Here is a 12,534-nt window from a genome sequence, read left to right on the forward strand (position 1 = left end):
GGTTAAGAGCTTTAACCCAGGAAATAGGGGGAACATGAGCTATGCATTAATTCCTGTGTTCTCCTTCACGTGGATTTTCAGTTTTTTGTGGAAGGTGTGTTTTTTGTTTGTTTGTTTTCCCTCTGACTTGAGTGGTGGCACCGAGGCAAGAAGGGAACAGTCTACCGATGGTTAATGTATGATGTCTGGAGATGATCTAGAAATCGTGTGCCAGCTGTTTATGTCTTAATGATGGCAAGAGAGTGGAAGATGGAGCCATGTGTTGGTTTTACTTCTAAGGCTATTAATTCTGTACAGAGAGGATCATCTGCTAGTAAGAAATTTGGCACTTCCCCCCTACGAGTTTGTCTTTTTAAGCAAGCATTGGCTTCTGTATAGATGTCTAAAGATCTCTCTGGAAAGCTAATACCTAATAGTCATAGAGAGCAGACATCAGAGGAAACCAAGGGTTTTTTTGTTTTGTTTTGTTTTTAATTATTATTGCTTATTTGTTGTTTGTTTTTTGAGGATATACTTCCCTTGGTAATAAATCCTGATCTCTTTTCTGTAGGAAAGGAAAACTAAATGTATTTAGGATGTCCTTCACTGCCCACCTCCTCATATTAAAAAAAAAACTTCTGCAACACCCTCGCTCATAATTAAAATTTCAGGAGAGAATTCTGGTCAAGCACCCTTGTTCTCCCTTTCTGAATGTTGGTTTTACCTCCTGTTAACTATAAAAATTTTGGTGATGATAGGCATTGAGGGGTGATTCCACATAATAACAAAGCATTCTATCAGCCTGGATTGATGACCTTTGCTCTGTTTGGAGGCGTTTATATTACATGTTACAAATAAATGAGCCTCCTTGAGAATGGCCCTTAACAACAGGGAAATTGTCCCATCGTTGCTCCCCTAAGGGGGCCAGTGTGGCGTGGTTGTCACCGTTGGAGTGGGACTCGATGGGAAAGTGGAAGGTGGCAGACCTTTTGCTTCTTTTGGAAACTGGGGGTGGAGGTTGGCCATTGGAGTTTTGTCAGACCCTCTGCCACCCCATCCGATAAATAATTACAGGCAAATCGTGGCCTTCACTCTATGCTGATTGATGCTGAAATTGCTTTTGAAAGTTCTCATAAGTTCCTGTTATAGATTAAGTGCCGGTGTAGGAAAAATCACGGCACCAACTGAAATGGGTGAATATAATCAGGTTTAATGGACTCAAGAGCTTGTTGGGAATTAAATAACTATCGATTTGCTGGAATGTTGCTGTCATTACGAAATGCCACTCTGGACGCATTACCCCAGTGATAGATGAGAAGACGCGAGGGCCAGCTGAAAAATTTGGGAGACTATTTCTTCCTCCTTTGCAGAGTGTTTGAGAAACATATTCAGCTATGTTTGGAAGGAACAAGTGATTTTACTTGCAAACCTTAATCTGATTATACTTTCTTTTCGCAAGTGACACCTCTGGTAACTAGTTATCCGTAGTCTAGAAAGCAGAGTAGTAGGGCGCCTCTAGAACAGCTGCTGGGATATCCTTTAACTTCTTCCTCCCCTACTCCAGTGGAACGTGCTAAAATGTCGTGGACAGAAAGAGACTGGCTTTTATTTCTGGTTTGCTGAGACAACCCATGTTAGTTACCCATTGGCATTAAGAAACTCAAATCATCTACTGCAATAATATTTAGGAGGGGAGAGAGAGCTAGGAGAAGAGAGAAACATTGTAAGACACACACACCTTTCAGCTGATGCTCCTGATGCTAATACTGTTCTGCATCCCAGCAGACTACATCCACTTGCTTGCCAACCTTGACTTTGCTGGTTTCTTCCCATCCCTCAAGACACCATGTCTTTTTTATAAGGAATTAAGGTATCATCGTCATCTTAGTTAATGCCGTCATTGTGACATTCAAGTGGCCCAACATCGTGAATGTGGATTCCATCATATGTAGTAAGTTTTCTGTGACTAGAGATGGTCCAACAGAGCTGCTGGGCAGGATTGTTGTATGAGAGTTCTAGATTACTTCTAAAGGTCTTTCCAATCTCAGGAGCCAATCTCAAGAGTTACGGCAGGTTGACTTCCTTTATGTAATTCTTTCAAGCGCCACTTTTTTAAAATCCAGACTGAACTTGCCCTGTTTTTGCCTACTCAGTTAAAGAAAAAAATAAATAATTTACCAAATATTCTAAGAGGGAGCTCACTAACCCTGCCAAAACAATGAGTAGAAGTATTTCCTAATAGTTCTGAGGGAAATTACCCATACAGGGTCTTCTGTTCCAGGAGTAAATTCAACAGTTACCACTGACTCCACCTTCCCCTACTCAGAAACCCAGTATCTTTACAACATTGGATCCTCTGAACCCATTATCAAGAAGCCCTGGTGGCGCAGTGGTTACAGTGTTTGGCTGCTAACCAAAAGGTTGGTGGTTCAAACCTGTCAGCCACTCTGAGGGAGAAAGATGTGGCAGTCTTCTTCTGGAAGGATTTATAGTCTTGGAAACCCTATGGGACAGCTCCACTCTGTCACATGGGGCTGCTATGAGTGGGAATTGACTCGACAGCAGTGGGTTTGAATGCATTATCTGATATCTTATTGTCGTTGTTGTTGTTAATTTCCGTTGAGTTGATTTAAATTCGGGGCAACACCACGTGTGCGGAGTAGAACTGCTCCATCGAGTTTTCCAGGCTGTGACCTTTCAGAAGCAGATCTCCATGCCTGTCTTCTGAGGGGCCTCACAGGGGATTTGAACTGCCATCTTTTTGGTTAGTGGTAGGATGCCTAATTGTTTGCACCCCCCAAGGACTTCTATCTGATGTCTAAACATGATGAATATATAGTCAAGTGGCTAGTTATTCCTCTGGCCATGTAGAGAATTCCAGAAGGACTGAGGAGGATTGAGCTGAATCAGTTTGGACTGTTCCATGGGTTAAAAGATACAGAAGAGAAGAGGAAAGAACAATGCTACCAAGCTTGTTGTAGAAACATTGCTCTTTTTCCATTGGAATAGACCCTAATGTTATTATATTTAGATAAGAAAGACCCATGCATATTCCTATGGAACCTGTTTAATTCTTTCAAATTTTCAGTGATATTTAGATGACTTGATTGATTTTGGTCACTTGAATGATTTATGAGTTGTCTGACAGGGGAACAAATGAGGTCAAGTCAATTGCCAAGGTCAGCCTTAAGTTCAGAAGCTGCCAAGAGGACTTACTCATGCTATGGACTATGGCTACACTATGCCAAATGGTAGAGTCAACAGTGGCTTTGTAAATGATTAGTCTGTTTGGTTAGCTTTTGGGTCTGATGAACCCTTGGTTCTGGGTTGCAGGTTTGGACAAACACCCTTCTCCCTAGAAAGCTGCCTCATACGTATGCCCCATTGAACACACATAGCTGGATTCTTTCTCCTGGGATGAATAGCTCCCGTCTCATCAGATCTTACAAATGATGGGTTAGAGACTGTTTTCCTGGATGGAGGATGGTATAACAGAACCTCGTGTACCTCACCATGCACTTATTCATTTTGTTATCCGTTCCCTGCACTTGTGCTCTACATCAGACACTGTACTAGGCACACAGAAAACAATCGTGACAAAGATACAGCCACCTAGCTGTTTGCTCATTGTCTAGTGGAAGATAACAGTAGATAAGCACGAAAAATAAGCACAAAACTATAATACCACAAGAAAGACAGCAGGAAAGAATAATAGGTCACAATTGTTGAGTACTTGTAATGTTCCAGGCACTGTGCTAAACATTTAGAGGTATTATATCAATTATTCTTGCAACAATCCCAATGAAGTTGGGTAATGTTGGCCCGCCATCCCTTATGTGGAATTCGAAGTTCCAAAAAGCTCTGGAAATCAACTAAATCACTTTTAGGGGGAAGTTTGGCACCAAAGCTCAATTGGGAACAAAACTTGACCTGAAATGCTGTGAGGCTATTTATAGACCTTATTTATCCTGTTTGGTGTGAATATTCATACATTTTGCTGAGGGAATAATTGTGTATTTGATGTCAGGGTGTTTTCCCAGACCCTGCTAAGGGTGTTATATAATCACTGTTTCCCCTTAAATAACTTTCTGAAAAAGAAAATCCCCCCAAAATCTGAATTTCAAAATATAGCTGGCCCCAAGTGTCTCAGGTAAAGAATCCAAGTCCTGCATTATGACTCCTTTTTTGCATATGAAGAAACCAAAACTGAAACACAGAGAAGGGGAACTGGCCCAAGGTCCCAAAGAATGCCAGTGACAGAGCTGAGATTTGGACCCAGGTTTGTTGGGCCAGAGCCTTCCCTCTTAACCCCCCACGGTACCAACAAGGCGCATAGAGAGGGAGCAATGGAAACATAGGAAGGAGAGAATCAGACACCTCTTAGAGTTTAGAAAGAGGTAGCATTGGAGTTGGGCTATAAAGCATCAGTCAGTCGGTGTACACTAGGAGCCCAGGTGGCACAGTGGTTAAAGCACTTGGCTGCTAACCGAAAGGTCAGCAGTGTGAACCTACCAGCTGCTCCGTGGGAGAAAGATGTGGCAGTCAGCTTCCATGAAGATTACAGCCTTGGAAACCCTATGCGGCACCTAACCTCTGTCCTATAGGGTCACTGTGAGTCGTGATCGACCCATTGGCAGTGAGTTTTTGAGAGGTATACACTGGCCAGGCAAAGGAGAAAGGCATTCCTAGCAGAGCAGAGAACTTGAGTAAATGAATGTTAAGATGAGACATTGAGATAAGGCTTCAGTATCTTCCCCCAGCCCGCTGGCACTGTGGGATTTGACAGTGTTTAAACTGAGGTCAAAAGGAGCTGGGAGGGATCTCAGAAAGGGGATTCCTAGGCCCCGAATCTCTGTACGCCCCTTAGAGAAATGAGCTGCACCATACTCTTCTGTGAACCCAGCAGGTGAATGTCTGACTCCCTGGATTGGTGTCCTGTTCACCCTTTGCTGTCCTTTCTCTCTGAGACAGTAAGTTCCCTTACTTGGTCCCAACTTGGTGTGTGCCACCTTAAATTCCGTAGATTCCTCCGAAAGTTAGACAGAGAACTACCATGTTGTTGTTAGTTGTCACTGAGTCAATCCCGACCCCTGGCGACATGAGTGCAGAGTAGAACTGTGCGCCGTAGGATTTGCAAGGCTGTGACCTTTCGGAAGCAGATCACCAGGCCTGTCTTCTGAGGAACCTCTGAGTGGGTTTGAACCACCTACCTTTTGGGCTAGTAGTCAAGCGCTTAACCATTTGCACCACCCAGGGAACCGTACGTAGAACTACTGCGTGACCTTGAATTCCATTCCCAAGAGACTTCAAAGCAGCAACCCAAACAGACACATGTACACCAGTGTTCACTGCAGCACTGTTTACAACAGCCAAAAGGTGGAAACAACCCAAGTGTCCATCAATGAATGGATAAACAAAATATGGTATATACATGCAATGGGATATTACTCAACTTCCATAAAGGGAAACGATGTCCTGATGCATGCCGCAACATGGACGAAACTTGAAAACATTATGCTGAGTGAAGTCAGTCAGTCACAAGGGGACAAATACTGTATGATCTCACTTAAATGAAATATTTAGAATAAGGAAGTGCACAGAGATGAATGTTTATCAGTGGTTATCAAGTGTAGGAGAAGGGGAAATGGGGGAATCATTGTTTAGGAATCACTGGGTATCCGTTAATGGTAATGGAAAATGTGACAGCAGAGACTGGTGAGCCTTATGCATTATGGTTACCGTAATCAACGTCAGTGAATTGTACATGTAAAAAGTGCTCACTTGCTAAATGTTGAGTTATATTTATGTATTATGAAAGAGAGACAGAGACCCACCGAGCTAGACAGTGGCAGAGAGATGTTCAAAAAGCTCCTTTGATGTGAACAGCAACTACATAAACAAACCCTGCCCTCTGGATTTTGAGACACAGTCAGCATTACTGAATTTGGCCGTATGCTTCCTGACAGATCTGCGTACACGTATGTAGTGATACCAGGAATTATCAAAGTGTTGCTTTTCACGAAGGGCAAAGGGTAGGCATCCCTACAAAATGTAGAGAAGCACATAAGGAACCTACAAGTCATTTGTATACATTTCTGGATTTACTTTAAAAAACAAAACAAAACAAAAAAACACTCTTGTTTTACTCAGTGACTGGTGGAGCCATTTCAGAGCCTGATGTTCCTGCCCTGCCTGTGTTGTTATCTTCATATTTGGAGTGTCTGCTGATTGGGAAAGGACTCAGAATGCACGCCTGCTCTAAATGCTGCTGGTGTCATTTACTTTGAGGCTGCTCCATTTTAGTCAGAGTGACTTTTCCGTGTTGCCAAAGAGGCTGTGTCAACAGCAGACTGAATTAAAGAGTCAGGGAGGTGGCAAAGAGAATTTGGAGTCAAACAGGGCCAGGTTGATATATTGGCTCTGGCATTTACTAAGAGTGTGGCCTTGGGCTTGTCGATTAACCTCCCCAAACCTCAGTTTTCTCAGCTACAGAATGAAAGCAGGAATGCCTATCTTGCAAAGTGGTTGTGAGCTTGGAATGCAACTCGTCTCTTCATTCCGCAATTATTTATTGGGCACCTACTGATGAAGATCAAAGACCACAGCCTTCAGTATGGATTACACTGAACAGAAAGAAAGCAAATATGCTCACAACTGGACCAATAAGCAACATCATGACAGATGGAGAAAAGATTGAAGTTGTCAAGGATTTCATTTTACTTGGATCCACAATCAATGCCCATGGAAGCGAAAGTCAAGAAATCAAATGACATATTGCATTGGGCAAATGTGCTGTAAAAAATCTCTTTGAAGTGTTAAAAAGCAAAGATGTGACCTTGAGGACTAAAGTGTGCCTGACCCAAGCCATCATATTTTCAGTCGCCTCATATGCATGAAAAAACTGGACAATGAATAAGGGAGACCGAAGAAGAATTGATTAGAAGTGAGGTGTTGGTGAAGAATATTGAACATACCATGGACTGCCAGAAGAATGAACAGATCTGTCTTGGAAGAAGTACAGCCAGAATGCTCCTTAGCAGCAAGGATGGCGAGACTTCGTCTCACATACTTTGGACATGTTATCAGGAGGGACCAGTCCCTGGAGAAGGACATCATACTTGGTAAAGTAGATGGTCAGCAAAAGAGAGGAAGACCCTCAACGAGATGGATTGACATAGCAGCTGCAACAGTGGGCTCATGCATAGCCATGATTGTGAGGATGACAGAGGACCAGGCAGTGTTTCGTTCTGTTGTACATACAGTTGTTATGAGTCGGAACCAAGTCGACATCACCTAACAACAACAAGACTGTTTGTCAGGCTACGAACTAGGAGTAGGTGATGAGGCAGTATAGAAAACACACAAGGTCCCTTTCAACAGGAAGATCACATTCTAATATATGGGAAATGTCTAGTACATACCAAACATCTACATACATACCAAGGTCTAGTACATATCATATATATATATATGGGGAAATATGTGGCTGTCTGCTTCTATAAAAGATTTATAGTCTTGGAAACCCTATAGGGCAGTTCTGCTCTGTCCTATAGGGTCACTACGAGTCAGAATCAACTTGATGGCAACTGGTTTGGTTTATATATATATATGTCCCATTACCATTGAGTCAATTCTGACTCATAGCAACCCTATATACCATTGAGTCAATTCCGACTCATAGCAACCCTATAGGACAGAGTAGAACTGCCACACAGGGTTTCCAAGGCATGGGTGGTAAATTGGAACTGCCAACCCTTTGGTTAGCAGCCAAGCTTTTAACTACTGTGCACCAGGGCTTCTCATATTTATATGTGGTAGGTGTTTAATCAGGACTCTTTCATCTACGAGTGATAAAAGTCTTACATTGGCTGGGGGGAAAAGGAAATATCTAGGCCCAGCTTCATGGACAGTGGGATACAGAGGCTCTAACAACGCAAAGACAAGGCTGTCTCTCTCCATCCCTCCCCTGTGTTGTCTTACTTGATCTTCACTCACATGCATACCGGGTCCAAGCGTTGACAGAGGCAGTCCTCAGCAAATCCAGGCTTCTTGTTGTTAGTGGCCGTCAAGTCAGCTCCAACTCATGGCAACCCTGTCTACAACAGAACAAAACATTGCCTGGTCCTGCGCCATCTTCTCAATTGTTGGTATGCTCAAGTCCATGATTGCGGCCATTGTGTAGTGCCTTCCAACCTAGGGCGCTCATCTTCCGGCACTGTATGGGAGAATATTCTGTTGTTCTCCGTATGGTATTCACTGGAAAATTTTCAGAAATAGATCACTACACCTTTCTTCCTAGTCTGTCCTAGTCTGGAAGCTTCACTGAAACCTGTGCAGCGTCATAGCAACATGCAAACCTCCACTGACAGATAATAAAGATACCATATTGGAAGGGACGGGTAGGGATAGAGACTCAGCTGTCTATCTTCGAGTAGTTGTGTTTAACTTCTGACTATATTGCTAACGGCATGGCCCTCTGAGCTACCTCTGAGGATAAAGACTGGGTATGATTCATCTCAAAGCTTCTAGAGCTTAGGTAATAACCCAGCATGTCACACACGATCAATAATTAACTATTAGAATGAATGAATAGATTTCCCTGTGCTTCTATCTCCTACTTGTACAAGTCTGAAGCGCTCAAGCTCGAGAAATGGGTAATTCCAGAAGACAACAGTCCCAGTTGCCCAGAGGGAAAGACCTGCAGAGTATCAAGTTCCATATCACTGGACATGATCTTAGGGTTCAGCAGTTAATCAAGTGGTGATGCTGGCTCCTTGCATGTTGGTGGGCTACATGTGTGATAGGTCTATCTTTAGAAAAGAGGGAAACATAAATAAGTGTGAGCATCTCCGTCATAAATCACTTGGGAAGATCACTTACCCAAAACAACCTTTAAGATCCTGGGAGGGGACTCTAGCCCTCATCAAAGTCTCATATTGCTGAACACCAAACAGCAAAGTAGAGTGTGAAACCCACAGTTCCCTCCAGCCCTGCCTGCTCCACGCCAATGTATTATAAAAAGCCTACTTGCTGATATAGCGTGCCTTTAAAATGATCAAAAATGACAGATGGCTGCTTCAGAAACACATCCTTTTTATAGGACTGATATTAATCAGAAGAGATTGACAGAATTCCTTTGATCTTTCAATTTTGAAAAAAGTGTATTTCTGTAAAACAACGGGGCAAGTCACTAGCATTTCCAAATGCTTTGGGACAATCGAAGGTCCAGACCGTTTCCAATTCAGTAACTGCGGGGCTTTTGTTTTGTGTATTTATACATTTATTTATGTGTTGATAATATAAAGAGAAGGAGCCCTGGTGGCACAGTGGTTAAGTGCTCAGCTATTAACTGAAAGTTGGTGGTTTGATCCCACCTAGAGTCTCTGTAGGAGAAAGACCTGGCGATCTGCTCCTGTAAAGATTATAGCCTAGGAAACCCTGTGGGGCAGGTCTACGGTGTCACATAGGGTCGCTATGAGTCAGAATAGACTTGACAGCACCCAACAACAACCGCCACCATGATATAAAGAGAAGTGATGTGGTTCCATGGTCTGAGAAAACCAGTCTTGCCTTGATCATTGTCTGTTGGGTGTCATGGTCATTTTGCCTTGACTTCCCTAGGTAATGGTGTTGTTCCCTACAAGAGTGAGAATGCCCCAAACACACCCTCACGGGAGGCAGTAATGTAATGAATTCAGGTGGGAACATGCTGGGTAAAATTGCCATATCTGCCTTTGGTAAACCCGATCATAAATGGAGGAGCAAAATGAACTGCATAGTAGATCCATTACCTGGTGAATGCATACAATGGCAGCAGACAATCAGGACAGTTAAGATCAGAAACCCACAATCTTCTTCCCAGAAGAGAGTGTGTGCAGAGTTTGGGGGAGCATGAGCATGTTCGGATGTTTGTAATAGTGTCAATGTCTGTTACTGTTACTCATGGGGATCCTGGTTTCTGTCTGTCCAGCACCCTGTGTTGGTAACAGCACCCTGATTTCCCTTCCATTCACATCCCATAAAGCTCACTGGGGGCAGACCATGGCCTCCAGCTACAAAACTGGGCACCTGGCTCAGATGAGGCCAATCAGAGTCCAGATGATTGTTTTGGAAATGGGCATGATCTCCAAGATAAGTTAAAGGGTTTCTTCCGTGGATTTTTGCTGGAACAGTTGGCAAAGAAGCTGACTTTCCAAAAGGATTGGTAAAATAGGTGAGATGGAGTCATTACCTCTCTGTCAGTTTGTCAGACCTGCATGTCACTATGATTCTGAAAGCTCTGCCATCGATATTTCAAATACCAACAGGGTTACTGAAGGTGGACAGATTTCAGTGGAGCTTCCAGACTAAGACAGACGAGGGAGAAAGGTCTCATGATCTACTTGTGAAAATCTGCCAATGAAAACCCTTTGGATTACAAGGGTTGGCTTTGCAGCTGATCATGAGGATAGTTAAGATGAGGCAGCTTTTCATTCCATTGTGCAGGGGGTCGCCATGAGTTGGGGGACAACTCAAAGGCAGCTAACAGCAACAACTGCTGTGAATGCCCGGGCAGTCTAAGGTTTATTTCCAGTCCCAGGCAGGCAGCCTCCTGTAGACAGGTTTTCCAGCCTTTCCAAAAGGAAGGGTCTCTGACATGACAAACTAACAGACAAGTGATAGTGGTCCATTGTAGGAGCCCCAAAAGTGATGGCTCATATTCATGTTGTTACTGTTTTCTTTTTTTTTTTTGTGCATGATTTCTCTAGTTGCTGCACTTTTTTATATATGAGGATGTATTAGCTTTTGAGGGTTGTGTGTAGTTGTATCTCTCTGCTCCAACTCTGGATGAAGAGTCTTGGTGACCAGGGATGTATGTTTTTGGTACAACTGGACAGAGTGGGGGTAAAGTCAGGGAGTGCTGTGAAGAAGAGGGATATGCTTCCATGGAGTTTGGCATCCTTAGTCCATGGCCTTGGGTGGGCTGAGCTCCACCCCAAACCCCTCCCTTACCCACAAGGCCTGGGGAAGACAGGTGTTCAGGCTTCAACCGTGTTGAACCCTTGCCCAAATCGTGGCCACTTCTCCACCAGGGCATGCTGGGGCTGGAGCTAGGGCTGGGTGGGAGGACGAGGAGGGTGGGCCTTTTTAGGGGAATGAGGCCTGTCCCTTCCCCTCCATGTGGCCACAGTCTTCTGGGGACAGAATCTTTGGAACCACCGGCACCCCTGTTCCACACAGCTCCTGGTACACTGTGGGTGCTTAATAAATGTTAATAAGAATAGCTTCCATCTGTCAGTGCCCAGTGGCAGGGTGGATGGTGTGAGTGCAAGACGGTGGCCGGCTGGCATGGGGCAGCTAGTGGGGAAACTTCTGGGAAAAACCACAGCTCAAGTGGCGTCAAGGGCCTCCTGCATCAAAGTGCTCAGAATCCAGGCAAGTCCATAAACAACGCAGGTTCCCTGACGAGCTCCCGCCCCAGAGGGCCTCATGCTTCTCTGTTCTGCCCAGGCGTCTCATGGGCAGCTGGACCTGGGAACCGGTGCTGAGCAACCACACAGGGGCTTTGCAGGGGCTTAAATGGGGCAGAGGATCTGCCCTCTGAGCAGACGGCGTCATAAATTCCCACTTCCGTCGTTTTCTTGGAAGAAAATGCCTACTGGGCTTTTCACATTTTATTATAATAATAACCTCAGCAGCTGCCAGTTTGCCGGCGTTTCGTCTGCACCAGGCCGGCTATAAGGCATGTCACCTACAGTATCTCGTTGATGTGTGATGTTTTATGGAGGAAGATACAGGCAAAATGGGCAGTATGGTGGAGGTGGGTTGGCTCTGGAGGCTGACGCCCTGGTTTATCCTGTGGTTCCGCTACTCACTACCTGTGTGACCTTGGAGACCGTTCTCACCTTCTTTGGGCAGCACTAACTTCATCAGTGGGCTGTGACATGTAGAGGAACCGAAGCGTATAAAGTTCATAGCACAGTCCTCAATAAATGTATTTGCAGTTTATTTCCAAGTGTACTGCAACACCCCTGCAACGTCAACTCCGTGCGAATCGACCAAGCACGTGTGCTCTGGAGCCAGACGGCCTGGGTTAGAGTCTCAGCTCTGCCTCTTTGGGGAAGTTCCTAAGTCTCTTCATCTGTAAAATGGGCATATTAAAAGCACCAAAATCTGTGCTTCAATTTCCTCCTCTAGGATGGGGGTAATAGCAGTTATTTTGGAGGATCAAATAAGTTAATAATTGTAAAGCGGTTACAATGGAGCCTGACATCTAATAAGGGTTCAGTAAAGGATAGCAATGGTAATATTGTTGTTAGGTGCCATTGAGTCGATTCCAACTCATAGCAACCCCATGTGACAGGGTAGAACTGCCCCATAGGGTTTTCTAGGCTGTAATCTTTATGAGAGCAGATGGCCAGATCTTTCTTCTGTGTAGCTACTGGGTGGGTTCAAACCATCAACCTTTCAGTTAGCAGCCAAGTACTTAACCATCTTGCCACCATGGCTCCTTAGCAATAGTAGTAGTAATAATACATATAATAGGCATTTATTGTATGATATAGTATTATTTAT

The 12,534-nt window shown here is 44.1% G+C and overlaps 1 protein-coding gene across 7 annotated transcripts in view; it reads left to right on the top strand.

Moving 5' to 3' along the window:
- RBFOX1 (RNA binding fox-1 homolog 1) overlaps positions 1-12,534 on the top strand; it is a 1,254,735-nt gene that overhangs the window by 854,072 nt on the left and 388,129 nt on the right. The window lies entirely within an intron of this gene.

This window comes from Trichechus manatus, unplaced genomic scaffold (genome assembly GCF_000243295.1).
Source record: "Trichechus manatus latirostris isolate Lorelei unplaced genomic scaffold, TriManLat1.0 scaffold00024, whole genome shotgun sequence".
Classification (NCBI taxonomy): domain Eukaryota; kingdom Metazoa; phylum Chordata; class Mammalia; order Sirenia; family Trichechidae; genus Trichechus; species Trichechus manatus.